General features: G+C 40.6%; 1 protein-coding gene across 2 annotated transcripts in view; it reads right to left on the bottom strand.

The window, feature by feature from the left end:
- APOBEC1 (apolipoprotein B mRNA editing enzyme catalytic subunit 1) overlaps window positions 1-14,982 on the bottom strand; it is a 69,917-nt gene that overhangs the window by 29,844 nt on the left and 25,091 nt on the right. The window lies entirely within an intron of this gene.

The following is a 14,982-nucleotide window of genomic DNA, read 5'->3' as shown; positions in this document are numbered from 1 at the left end:
GATGGAATAGACTTGAGAGTCCCAAAATCAGCCCATACACCTATGTTCAGCTGATTTCTGACAAGGATGCCAGATCCATTCAATGGGAGAAAAAATAGTCTTTTCAACAAATGGTACTGGGATGACAGGATATCCACAAGCAAAATAATGAATTTTGGCCTTTGCCACATACCATTTACAAAAAGTAACTCAAAATTTATCAAATACCTGCATGTAAGAACTAAAATTATAGGGGCTGGCCTGGTTGCACAGCAGCTAAGTTCACACGTTCCGCTTCAGCAGCCTGGGGTTCACCAGTTTGGATCTCGGGTGTGGACCTACTCACTACTTGTCAAGCCATGCTGTGGCAGGCGTCCCACATGTAAAGTAGAGGAAGATGGGCATGGATGTTAGCTCAGGGCCAGTCTTCCTCAGCAAAAAAGAGGAGGATTGGTGGCAGATAGTAGCTCAGAGCTAATTTTCCTCAAAAAAATAAATTTTTAAAAAAAGAACTGAAACTATAAAACCCGTAGAAGGAAACAGAGGTGGAAGTCTTCATGACCTTGGACATGACAACAGTCTCTTAAATATGACACCAAAAGCACAAGAAACAACAGCAACAAAAAAAAGAAAACTTCATCAAAATTAGAAAATTTTGTGCATCAAAGGACAGTAATAAGAAGGTAAAAAGACAACTCACAGAATGGGAGAAAATGTTTACAGGTATATCTGATAAGAGTCTATTATCTAGAATATATAAAGAACTCTTCCAACTCATAACAAAAAGTAATCTAATTTAAAAATGACCAAAAGACTTGAATAGACGTTCCTCCGAGGAAGATTTACAGATGGCTGATAAGCATATGAAAAGATGCTCAACATCCTTGGTCATTAGGGAAATGAAAATCAAGAACAGAATGAGATACCACTCATACCTACTAGGATGGCTATAAACAACCACCACAAAATACAGTAATAATGATTGTTGGTAAAGATGTGGAGAAATTGGAACCTTCCTATACCGGCTGGTGGAAATGTAAAATTGAGCAGCTGCTATGAAAAACAATTTGCTGGTTCTTCAAAAGTTAGATATAGAATTATTGTATGACCCATCAATTCCATTCCTAAGTATATATCCAATAGAATTAAAAACATGTTCAAGAGGGGGCTGGCCCGGTAGCATAGTTGTTAAGTTTGCATGCTCGGCTTCAGTGGCCTGGGGTTTGCTGGTTTGGATCCCGGGCATGGACCTGAGTACTGCTGTATCAAGCCATGCTGTGGCAGATGTCCCACATACAAAGTAGAGGAAGATGGACACAGACGTTAGCTCAGGGCCAATCTTCCTTTAAAAAAGAAATTGTTCAAGGGGCCTAGATGTTAAGTTTGGTATGCTTTGCTTCAGCAGCCCCAGGGCATGGACCTATACCACTCGTTGGTGGCTGTGCTATGGTGGTGACCCACATACAAAATAGAGGAAGATTGGCATAGATGTTAGCTCAGGGCAGATCTTTCTCAGCAAAAAAGTAAAATAAAATAAATGAAAATAAAAATAAATTAAAAAAATAAATACAGGGGCCTGTCCAGTGGTACAGCAGTTTAGTTCACACATTCCACTTTGGCAGCCCAGGGTTCACCAGTTCGGATCCCATGAGCAGACCTACGCACTGCTTATCAAGCCATCCTGTGGCAGGCATCCCACATATGAAGTAGAGGAAGATGGGCACAGATGTTAGCTCAGGGCCAGTCTTCCTCAGCAAAAAGAGGAGGGTTGGCAGCAGATGTTAGCTCAGGGCTGATCTTCCTCAAAAATAAATAAATAAGTAAATACATGTTCAAGCAAAAGCTTAAACATGAACATTCATAGCAGCATTATTCATAATAGCCAAAAAGTGGAAACACTCAAATATCCATCAACTGATGAATGGATATACAAATGTGATATATCCATACGATGGCACTTATTCAGTCATAAGAAGGAATGAAGTGCTGATACATGCTACAACACGGATGAACCTTGAAAACATTGTGCTAAGTGAAAGAAACCAGACATAAAACACGACATATTGTATGATTCCATTTACATGATATGCTCAAAATAGGTAAATACGTAAAGACAAAAAGATCAGTCCTTACCAGGGGCTAGAGGGAGAAGAGAATGGGGAATAGTTACTTAATGGGTATGGAGTTTCTTTTTGGAGTGATGAAAATGTTCTAGAATTCAAGTGGTAATGGTTGCAAAACGCTGTGAATGTACTAAAAACCAATGAACTGGATACTTAAAATGGTTAAAATTCACATAAACATGAATTTTATCATAATTTTTTTAAAGTAAATATGTCTTTGGAGTCAGGCGAAGCTGAATCTGACTTCTGATTCCATGCAACAGTGGGCAAGGTATTTAACCTCTGTAAAGGCTTAATTTCTCATCTGTCAAATGCCTATGATAATGTTAACTTTTCGTATGTTTTTGGTGTTAAGTTGGAAGATAACACAAAGCTGGTTCTATTTTAGTGAACAAAATTGCTATCCTCCCTGCTTGCAAGACAGAAACCTAGAAATCACCCCTGACATCACCCTCCGCCTCCATATCCAGTCCTGTAAGCTTCATATGCTACACATCTCGTGAATTTACTTACTTTTCTTTATCTCCTCTACCAGGACCTGAGAAAGAAAACAAGAAAAACAAAAGCAGCCCTTGAGAGTTGAAGGCTGCCCTGACATTCGGCCAGGCCATAGTATTTTCCTGTTGGACGTAAACGATCTCATAGAACACTGACCTCAGACAAGATTACTCTGAGACTGTGACAAAATGATAGAAAGCAAAGCTCCTTGATAAGTTGTGTAAGCTACCCACAAAATACCAAATGCCCTCTTTCTAGGCTAAAGTGAGTGACTGCTACTTCTTTACCAATTACAGCTTTATCCTTGTTCTAGTCAGCCCTCCCTAAAGATTTATTGGCATATCCAGTCATAGAATTGATGCCACTCCCTCACAATATCCAATCTAAAGCAATTCTCCATTTTCTTAGACCCCCTGCCTCGCCCCCATCATCAAACCAAAGCTCACATTCTATAATTGAATTTAGAGCCATGAAATGTCTCAGTAAGAGAAATACCTTCTTATGGAGACACTTCATAGCTTGTGGTTCCCCACGATGTGGGTTCTCCCTCACTGCAAGAGTACAAATCCAGAGGCTGGCCCCGTGGCCGAGTGGATAGGTTCACGTGCTCTGCTTCAGTGGCCCAGAGTTTCACCTGTTCGAATCCTGGGCACGGACATGGCACCACTCATCTAAGCCACGCTGAGGTGGCGTCCCACATGCCACAACTAGCAGGACCCACAACTAGTAATACACAACTATGTACTGGGGGGCTTTGGGAGAAAAAGGAAAAATAAAATCTTAAAAAAAAAAAAAGAGTACAAATCCAACTTGTTCAACTACAGGTTTGTTCTTCGCGGTCCTTGGCTGGAGGCCATTGACACACCTTAGTTGGAACTATCAACATCTCTTACTTAGTCTAGTGTAATAGTTTCTGTGTTCACTAACTCTTATTACATTACACTAAGAATTATTCTGTGGTGGTGATAATGATCGTTGTTTTTAGGAAAATTACATGAGAAATAAATGCTGAATCTATTAATCATCATTTGTTCTTCCTAATATTTACTGATCAACTCCTAGGCACATAGCATTGTGACCAACATGAGAGATATATTTTTTAAAAAAAGAGCACAGGGTCTGTGTTCAAGAAGCTTACATTCCGGCCAGAAAGACAATCCATGAATATGGAAAAAATAAAATACTACATGTTTGTTTTTTGTTTTTTTTTTTTTTGAGGAAGATTAGCCCTGAGCTAACATCTGCCACCAATCCTCCTCTTTTCGCTGAGGAAGACTGGCCCTGAGCTAACATCCGTGCCCATCTTCCCCTACTTTATATGCGGGACGCCTGCCACAGCATGGCTTTTGCCAAGCACTGCCATGTCCACACCCGGGATCTGAACCGGCCAACCCCGGGCCGCCAAGAAGCGGAACGTGCGAATTTAACCGCTGCGCCACCAGGCCGGCCCCTGTCAGGTTCTTTAAATCACATTTGCGTACTATATCCTGAACTAAAACCAAAAGTTTTAACAGAAATGGTTTGATCTGCTTCATTATCTATAAATTTAAGTCTAGAACTTTATAGGGCTGTAAAGTATTTAATCTACCCAAGATGATAGAATTTAATACCTAAGATGGGTTGAAAATTCGGGACAATAATGTAGTTGCTTATTCCTCAGAGGGTTAGAGATTCCAGACCAGAACAGGACTCTGAGAACTACATCGTTCTGGGTTTACTCTGTTAGAGTAAGAAGGGATCCATGAGCCCCTTTATAGGATTGATTTGTCAACGAGAGACTCGCAAGTACTCTCAGCAACCAAATTTTAGTTACTTGATTTGGGTAGATGGAGTCTGGCGCTCCCCACCATGTGGCAGCTAGCTTCCTTCACTACCTGATTGGATTCGACTAATCTCCTCACTGATTGATTTGACTGTGGATTCTTTCCATAGTCTTGACCACAATTCCCTAGTCATTCTAATGTCAGGAAGTTGAGTAACAATGCAATTACAATGCAGTTTGTGAAGTTGCTGTATGACTTAATGACAAATATGTGTTAATAGCAAATGCTTTGGATTTGTAGAAGAAATAGATTATTGTCGGTTGAATAAATCAATAAAGGATCGATAGAAGAGGTTGAAATTTACCTGGATTTTGGACAAAAAGTTTTAAAAAATGCATTAATATGTTTCCAAAAATCCCTGTAGATAGAGTGATAAATGGCTCAGGTGTGATCTTTATGATGTCAGTAAAAGTATTTTAAAGATTGATGATAGCACTGTGATAAAAAGTCAATCCCATATACCTTTGGTGGGAGGGTCAACTAAATACAGTGTTTTAAATATGTTTCCTCTTTAACGCAGCAATTCCATTTCTAAGAATCTAATCTGTAGAAATATCTCTCATATGTGTACCCAAGATTATACATACAAGAATATTTATTCCAACATTGTAGGAGAAAGAAACTGAAAGTAATTGAAGGTCAATAGTGAAATGGTAAGTATGTTATAAACAGCCATACTTAGTAAGAGTATGCAGCAATTTAAAAGAATGATGTAAGGCTACATATATGTATAGAGAGAGACATAGAAAAATATCCAAAACATGTTGCTAAGTGAAAAATAATGCTTTAAAACATTTTGTATAGCTTGATCTCATTCATGCTTTAATGTGCATACATGCGTATAGATAGACCTTTTTTACATGTACATATACAGATATGCTTAGCAAAAGAGCTGAAGAGATACAATCCAAACTATTAGCCGTGGTTATCTCCAGAGAAAAACTGGATGAGAGGAAGAAGCTGGGGGAAATGAACTTGCACTTTTTTTTTTTGAGGAAGATTAGCCCTGAGCTGACTTCTGCCAATCCTCCTCTTTTTGTGGAGTAAGATTGGCTCTGAGCTAACATCCGTGCCCGTCTTCCTCTACCTTGTATGTGGGATGCCTACTACAGCATGGCTTTTTGCCAAGCGGTGCCATGTCTGCACCCAGGATCAGAACCGGCGAACCCCAGGCTGCCGAAGTGGAACGTGTGAACTTAACTGCTGCGCCACTGGGCTGGCCCCAGGAACTTTCACTTTTTACTCCATATACTTCCGCAAAAAAGTATAACTTATAAACCTAATAATTAAAATGGAAGAAAATATCATTTAAAACTTAGGACTCAATAGGAATTCATTATCTTATATTCTCTAGTGTTTACTTACTAACACATAGAATATTTCCACCACTTTCAGGAGTTGAGAAAATTCCAGTAAAGTAAATCTAGCCAGGAGATAGCATGGGTCTTTCTTTGTCTCTAAAAATTTTCGTTCTTCTACCAGTGATTTATGACACACTTTTTGAGGGTTAGGCAGTCTGCAGGAAAGAGAGTATATCAGTCAGGGTTCAACTAGAGAAAGAACCAGTAAGAGAAGTATAGTAAGGACTTGGCTCACATGTGTGTAGCAAAGCAAGTCTGAAATCTAGTGCAGGCTGTCGGGAAGGGCAGGCTGGAATCGCAGAGCGTAGCTGATGCGTCAGTTCTGAGCTGAAATGTCTCTGTGGAAGCCTCAATTCTGTTCTTAAGTCCTTTAAACTAATTGACTCGGGCCCACCTAGATTATCTAAGACACATACAGTCAACTGATTATGGACTTTAGACATATCTACAAAACATCTCAGAACAACACCTAGATTAGTGTTTGATTGAATAACTGGGGCCCAGCCAAGTTGACACATGAAACACATACCACACAGAGTTAGCATCTTTGAGTGTAGCCTGCATGCCTGCCATGGTGCTGCTTGCTTTGCCTCCTTGACCTCACCTAGTCATTACAGTACAAGCCCAGGGTTAGCTTCGCCAAGGTGGATTTACACTTAGGGACCTGTGACTCTGAAGTCGGCGCTTGTCTTAGGATAGCTCGTTCAGTTGCAGATAACAGAGATCAACTCAATTTACTTATAAAAAGGGGATTTATTTTATTAGCCACATGGAGACATTAACTGGAAAAGTGTCTGTAACTGAGATGGTTCTAGTGGTTGGCTACTTTTTCCTGTCTCTTTTTCAGGGACTACATGGCCTTTGTTCTCTTAGCATCTCCTTTTCTCCCTAAGAGTTCATCTCCCTTATTGTCTGACTCTCTCTGCTTACTCAGAGTTTCTGCTCCCTGATACCTTAACTTGCGTGCAACTCATCATGGGTGCCCTTAACATCTCTGCTTTTTATTCCTAACCCTCATGGCTAATTGGCAATTTTTTCAAATGTCCCAAAGAGGGACAATTTAACTGCCCCAACTAATCAAAATATGTTACTACTTCCATGATATCAGTGGGAATTAGAAATGTGAGCAAGAAACAGTTTATAAGAGGCTTAATTTGGTGGGGTCAATGACTAGACATATAGGTTGCAAAGAAAGAATGAATTAAAAGGAAACCCCTGGTTTCTCCACTGCCTAGAGCTTTGCTCCTTGATGATAGTTGTCCTTAAGAGGAATATATTGCATCTGAGCCTCTGGTCTCACCCAGTCCCTTGCCTAACTGGCTGCCTCTCCTATCCCTGGTCCCATAAGCCAGTGTGACCCACCCCCGCTACGTTCCTGACGGCACTTAAACTCTCAACTCAAAGCCCCAACACCAGCTTGTGCTTCTCACCAGCACCCAGGACCCCTTTGGCTTATTTCTGCCATGTATGTGCTCTAAACTCTAGTCTCATTGAATTAATTACCTCGGTTCTAGTCTCTGTGCTTCTAGGCTTTGAATCTATATGTCTATTCTCAAAATTTGCATCTTGGTTCTCCTCTACTCAGGCTTAGCTCAGCCCTTCAGTTTCTGGTAAAAGTTGTTGATTTTGTTAGGAATAGAGCCCTATGTCAAAACTCTGTGGAATCGAATTCCATTTTCTGGTGACTATGAGTGGCCAGGCTGGCCATATTCCCCTCAAGCAGAGGGAGAGGAGTTAATTGTTTCTCTGTCACGTATCTTTTGAGCACCTACTATTTTGTCAAACACTATGGCAGGTGCCAGTGCCACAGAGTTAATGAGGAACAACAGTTTTCCTTAAAAAGCTCCCAGAGGAGGCAAAGACTAAAATTCACAATTACATCCAATCTGACACAAATATGCAGACATATGCACGGAGGAGGTCATTTTAATGAGTTTGAAGGTTCAAAGAAGGCTTCCTAGAGCAGGTTGCCCAGGAACTTAATTTTTTTGTGTTTTAAATAATTTTTTAACTGCAGTATTATGTAAATAGGAAAAAGCGTATGAATCATAAGTGACAGTTTGAGTATTTTCATAAACGCATGACAAACACCAAGACCAAGAAATAGAACATTGCTAGCCTTCCAGAAGCTCCCTCCATGCTTTCTCCAAGTTGTCTTGCTTAAATTAAAAGAAGTTAGTAGTGAAAAGTGGTAAGGATCCACTCGGCAGAGAGAACAGCCTGTTGGAGGACTGAGAGGTTTACAGCGGTGCTCTAAACCTTTAGATTTAAGGAGGTGTAACTGACTGTGGGGGGAGGAGGAGGCGGCTGGAGATAAAGTCGATCTCCATCAGCAGGAACCTGCCCTGAAAAGCCCTGTGTGGAGTTGAGGAGTTCAATTTCTAAACTGAAGGCTGTGGAGAATATCTGAAAGGATTTTTTTAAAGGGGGGATAATTTGATCCAATTTGTTGTTTAGAAACATTCTGACAGCAACTGTAGAGGATGAATTAGAGAGGATCAACTAGAGACTGGAAGATTTCTTAAAATAGTATTGCAGTTAGGGCATAAAAGGATAAAAGGAATGAAGGCGTTAAAGCACAACCTGGGGGCCGGCCGGTGGCGGCGCAGCGCTTAGGTGCGCACGTTCTGCTTCGGTGGCCCGGGGTTCGCTGGTTGGGATCCCGGGTGCGGACATGGCACCACTTGGCATGCCATGCTGGGTAGGCGTCCCTCATATAAAGTGGAGGAAGATGGGCACTGGTGTTAGCTCAGGGCCAGTCTTCCTCAGCAAAAAGAGGAGGATTGGCAGCAGTTAGCTCAGGGCTAATCTTCCTCAAATAAATAATAAATAAATAAATAAATAAAGCAGGACTGGAGTCATGGGGAAGGGAAGGACTTTTGAACACCAGGGAGCAGCATCTACCTTTGGCTAATTAGTTGTGGAAGAGGTTGTAGGATAATTCTTAGGTTTCCGCTTTGAAGAATGACTTAATGGTGAATAGAGGAAGAAAAAAAGAGTAGAGTGATAAAGACAATTAGTTTATGTTGAGACATGTTACAGCAAGTAAATGTTTGTATATAGAAGTCTGGGTTGGAAAAAATAGATTTGATAATCATCAGCCTTATATTTTATTAAATGAATCCATGTATATATATAATGTGCCCAAGGGGGAAAGTGTATAGAATGAGAATGATGGAGAACTGAGGAGCACAGATAGGTAAGGCGCAGGAAGGGAAAAAGAATCTAGATGAGTCTCAGAAGAGACATCCAGAGAAAAAAGGGAAACCAAGGGAGTGGCATAAATGGAGACAAAGAAGTTGGGAGTTTTCAGAAAGAGGGAGTGGTTAGAGGGAGGTAAGATGGTAAGTGTTGATTTGGCTTAACAGTATGGAGGCAAATAATAAGGGCTTCAGTGGAATGGTGAATGCATTGGGTTGAAGAATGAACGGGCGGTAAAGAATTGGGGATCAATAGCGACAATCAGAAATTGTTCTTTCACGAAGTTTCACTGTGTATGAGAGAGAATTATAGGATTTGTACTGTTTCGTTTTGTCCATTATTGTCTTAGAAGATTATCTGAAACTTAATAGGCACTTGATATGTATGTTGTTCTGATTGATTGATTATCTTAAACTGGGCTACAGGTCAAGCTCATCTACAAATCATTAATTCTGCTGAAACTGCTTGCAACCAGGTCATAATCTCTCTTGCCTGGGGGACGACAAATAGTAAATATCTGCTCATTCCATGCAGAGCCGGGCAGCTTCATCTCTTCTGTGGTGGATCAGGTCAGTTGATGCCTGGTATCACAGAAGCCCAGGGGATGACACAGTCAAGAGAGAATTTGCCTGGTCTTACTGAGTGCAGAGGTGATAAGTGTCAAGCTTCAAAAATGGAAAACAGTTTAAGAGGCAAAGCGTTTATTTGGGATCAAAGAATTGCAATTCAGGGAGCACAGATTTAGACAGAAACTCAAATAGTATCCTGATTACAGGAAAGGGTTTCAGAGTTTCTATGGGGAAAAGGAGGAAGATGAGGTAAGATTTTTTTTTTTTTTTACTGAGGTTTACAACATTGTATAAATTTCAGGTGTACATCACTATATTTCGATTTCTGCGGTTTGGCCCAGTCCAAAGATTTGGAACAAGATCAGCAAGGCAGTTCCTCTGGAATGGCTACTCTGGCTCTATTTTAAAATGGTTCCTCCTGTGTCGATTTTCACATAAGGTACTCATCAAAAGTTGAGGGTTACCACAACCCACCAGTCCTGAAAAATGTGAAGGCAGGTTAAGGACATCAGGCTATTTGATAGACTAGGTTATGGCCTGCAGTCAGAGCTACCCTAGGGCTAATGAGTTTTTCAAGGGTCTAAAAACCGTTTGAGACCTAAAAGCAAACAAACACCCCAAAAATACCCAGCTCCCCATTGCCAAATTCCTGCAAAATCAAAGTAAATAACGTTTAATTAAATGTCAACAAAATATAACATGCCGATTAGCCAACTCAACTCTTATGTAAATTTAATGTTACATGTAAATATAGGCAATTGATGTGGAGTAGGGTCCCCTGTATTGTATATATATATATTTTTTCTTTTTGTATATTATCTTGTTTTGACACTTTATAAAACCTTTCTGGCTGGGGAGAAGCTGACCCTCCTGGGGCTAGCCAATTCTTAGAGATGGCAAGGACTCAGCATGCCCTTGATATGCACACTAACCAATCCAAAGCCATACCTCCTCTATTTGGCCCATACACTCCAGAAGGCAATATTCCTCTTTCCTGAGATGGCTACCAGGCAACTAGGGACCATCTCTATAGGTTAGAGCTCAATGAAATCATTCACACTAGCCAATCCTAAACTGTTTACCTTGTCCCGCCTGGCCTTTCCCCCTGGAAGTCCCAACAAAGGCTCTGGCCTAAACCTTCTGTTCCCACCGGTCTTCTGTCTCCTGACCTCTCTGGTGTTCTTCCATGTGGCCCTGTGTGGCATGCTGTGCCTCCTGTCTCTAGAATTCATGAGTATAATAACTTTCCCGAGTCTCTCTGTCTCCTCTTGTGGCTATACTTGACTGATCATCTCATAAAAAAATATAAGACATCCCTCAAGGAAGGACTACCTGAGAACTATCGGTCTTAAAATAGTCCCTAGCTATCTCCTTGATCCATCACTTAGGACTTTATCTTATATATACCTCTTTCCCAAGGCCATGAGTTCATCCAGTTGGTGAAGAATACCTTCACCCATCACCCGGGTCATACACGGCACTGGGTATTCCCTTTAACTCCTGATAATGTCTCTTGTTTTATTAAAGATAGATGGTGGTCTCTTGTCATTCTCAAGTTTAACATATTCTTGTTGAAGGGGAGCAGAATATGCCACCCCAAAATATGCCACTTTGGCATACAGATTATTTTGAATTAAAGGTATTTGAGAACAAGTTGGTACAAGGAGGACACTCTGACCCTCCTTTGTCTCCCTGAATGCAGGAGATAAATTGCCCACATGAAAGGTACCCTCCCTGTGCCAGGAGAGTAGAAGGCATCCCTGTCACCAGAGATAGGGATTTTAGCCCTGGGAAGGCTGTATAAACCAATTTACTACCCCAAGCCCAAACCCCTCTGCCTTGTCAATTCTTCACAAACTTATTGTTTCTTTGTCTAAAAGCTATAAAAGCTTCCTACCTAGGTCACTTCTTTGAGTCATATATTTCTATGAGGTTCCCATATGTGTGACATTAAATTTGTTTTTCTCCTGTTAATCTGTCTTATGTCAATGCAATTATTAGACCAGCCAAAGAACCTAGAAGGATGCCACAACTAGAAGGACCCACAACTAAAATATACAACTATGCACTCGGGGGATTTGGGGAGAAAGCAAAAAAAAAAAAAAAAGAAAGAAAAGAAGATTAGCAACAGTCGTTAGCTTAGGTGCCAATCTTTAAAAAAAAAAAAAAGAACCTAGAAGGAAAGAAGAAAAAATTTTCCACCCCTACATGGTTTTAGTCTTTCCTTAAAAGACTAAATTTCTATGATATGCAATACTTTATTTTGTTTGTGCGTGAACTTTTAGGCTAGCGTAAAGGAAGCTGACGGCCCAGAATCTGTATTTCAGCATGGTTTTATTGTTCTTTACTCATCATATGGGGGTAACTTCTGTTTCTTTGTGGGGGAAAAAAAAGTCTTGAAGGGACATATAAAACTTTATTGAGGGTTCAAGAGTTTGTTACCTTGTGGTATGAGGATATTCACGGGAAGCACGTGACTCTCTGTGGAAATGTGATTTGGGATACAGCTAGGAAACTACAAGCATTTCCACATTTGGGGATTTGGGATTTGGGAAGATATAAAATAATTTTCCTTACTGTTTTAAGACTCTGGATTATTTTACCTGCACTGTTTACCTAGCTATATAACCTTTCATATGGCTCTCATTTTATAGCATCATTCTGGAAAGCACTGTTCAAGTTCTCTACTTGATGACCAGTCAGAACCTGGGAGAGTATCTCTGCTGCTTATCTGTCAGAGAATAGGACTGGCCCACCAACCTCGCTTTCATAGAAATTCCATAGGATTCACTCCTTTACCAAGAGTATACTGTATTGCAGCTGCTATGGCTTTCTCCTAGCAACTTGCTCATAGTACTGTGCACTATCACAGGCCCAGGGAGAGCTGCAGACCATCCTGCAGCTTTTCCAAGATACTTGATAAGTCGTAGCATAAAGTGAAAGCATCAGGTACCAAGAGACAATCCGAGCTAGACATACTGACTGGTTTGCTTCTTGATACGTCTCTCCTACCTGCAGCCCAAACTGAAAGACTGCCCTTTTCTTTTTTGTTTTTAAGGTGATAGAATTAATAAGCCCTTTAGATTCTCATCTCCAACAACCCCTCTCTTCAGATACTCCCTTGCTGGATCTTCTAGCTCACAAACCAGCATCCAACCCCAATAAAAATGGAAAAAAAAGAGTAGATGCTTCAGGAAGAACTGGCCTTCCTCTGTCTCCGGGACCATCATCTTTGATACGTGATGCAGTGGAAGGGCATGTGACCCAAGACAGCTTCTGGACACTTGCACTCTGAAGTTGGGTATATGAGAGTTGTCCCTAGGTTCCATGCCATACGGGTGTCCAAGTTGAGGGGTGGTGTCTGCTTTATTCCTTTCTCTGTAAGCCATAACAACTGACTCACATGTGCAGCCACATGCTGGTCCACAAAAGGCAACCGCCAAATATTGTCAATGCCTACAAAATCTGGACAGAGCAAGAATGTATTTCCTATTGATTTCATAAAACAGTCAGAATGGTGGCAGGAACAGATGGCACACTTTAATTATTTATAAGGTAAGGATAGGACTTAAGGAAGCCAAAAAGAGACAGTGAAGTGTCCTGGGGATAGTAACAGCTCAGGAGCTGTCCCATCTCTTGGGGGAGAGGCTAGAGGAAGATTGTGATTACCAGGATCTGGAGGAGTTAGATGGAGAGAGAGGGCCAGCTCCGGATAGAACTTGTCTGAAGTCACACACCATTGGGAGATGGGCGCAAAGGCTAGCTAGCTTGATGCATAACAGGCTGTTCTAATCTTTGGACCATGACATCTGCACAGCACAAATAACCAGGCTTGAGTGTTAATCAAATAGAACCTGCCTCTAGGGTTTTAAAACTGTCATGGCCCATGAAATTTGGTTTCTTTTTCCTTCTAATTTAAATCCCGCAGGGGCCTCATGTACCATTTCTCATAGATGAGATCTGAATCCAAAATTAAGCCAGGAAGGATAAAGCACATTGAAATCAGTGAGCTACAGAAGTTTGTGAAGTCTTTCATAAATATTGGTGAAGTTGAACTAGAGTTTTAAAAACACAAGATCAGTCAATGATAGAATGACAAAACTAGAAGGAGCCTGTGGTGATCATGTACTTGAAGTACAAACTCCCACACTTTTTTTTCCTAACTAAGAAGATTTCAGTGATTATTCCTAATGAAATGTTTTCACATTGGTTCACACAAATATGAGATGTCGTAAGTATATACTACAAAATAAATATGGCGATAACTTACATAGCAATGGAAACTTGAGCTCAGAATTCCACCGTGCGTTCCAGGACGGCCCAGCTGTCCCGTAATTTTAATTTGTTCAGGTTGCTGTGAGTCTTTCTTTGGCACAGTGCCTGGTACTCTCATTGAGTCTTTTCTTGACGTTGACAATTTTCAGTTATAAAATATTTATTCCAGATGATCCAGGGTATTCTTATATGAAAGGTTGTAGTTTATCTCTGATAATTTAAGAACCTCAGTTTGAGAAACACTGCCTTGGCCAGTTTCAGAGGATGCCAGTTCTCAGTAAGTATAGGGTCTCCGTAAAGCTAAGTGACTATTATTAACACTAGAAATAGGAGTAGTATCCTTCTTATTAAATTGTGTAAAAATTACGTACGTTTTGTGGGCAGGCCAAAAGTCATCGTCCAGGTCTGTACAGAAGTACACACATCTGTCTGTTCACTTGCTCTGAATTCTGGGACGAGGAGGTGGGTGTTCAGGAAACGACTCGAGTATATTGGTTCCTCTGTCTCCAGCTTCATCTCTGGCTCCGGTAGTGTTTGTCTTCTCTTTAGGAATTAGGCAATGAAGCAGGGCTGTCCAAGCACACAAAAACTGTCCTGTCTCAGAAAACTCATTTTATACTTTAAAGTGAGGAATATATCTTTCATGAAGGACCAGATGTTTAAAAATATTAGATCAGAAAACAAGGCACATTAGAGCGCAGATTCTGAGTATATTTAAAGGACATGTTCCTATAGAAACTAGCATAAAAAGGTTCCATAGCTGGTTTCCTCCAGGGGATATTTTTGAATTGTAAAATCTGGAGGGAAATAGATATGGTATGTGAAGAAAGTTGTAAGAAATGCTTTTTTTTGGTCACAAATGACTGCTTCCTCTTTAGGAAGGCGGTACCGTGGTGTGACATGGAGCTTCAGTTCTGGAGGCAGAGTGGTTTAAAACTTAGTAGATGCTTGATCTTAGTCAAATCATTTGAACCTTCTGTGCCTCAGTTTTCTCACTTGTAAAGGGAGATAATAATAGTACTTCCTTGGGGGGGGCGGTTGTTAAGATCAGATGAGTTCACACACATGAGCCACTTAGAACAGTAACTGGGACATAATAAGTCTCGTATATATTTTTGCTTTTTTTGTTATTTCTTCCCATTCAACCCAGTAA

Source organism: Equus asinus, chromosome 22 (genome assembly GCF_041296235.1).
Source record: "Equus asinus isolate D_3611 breed Donkey chromosome 22, EquAss-T2T_v2, whole genome shotgun sequence".
Classification (NCBI taxonomy): domain Eukaryota; kingdom Metazoa; phylum Chordata; class Mammalia; order Perissodactyla; family Equidae; genus Equus; species Equus asinus.
Note: the sequence above shows the minus strand (reverse complement) of the source record. Positions and strands in the feature narration are given on the sequence as shown.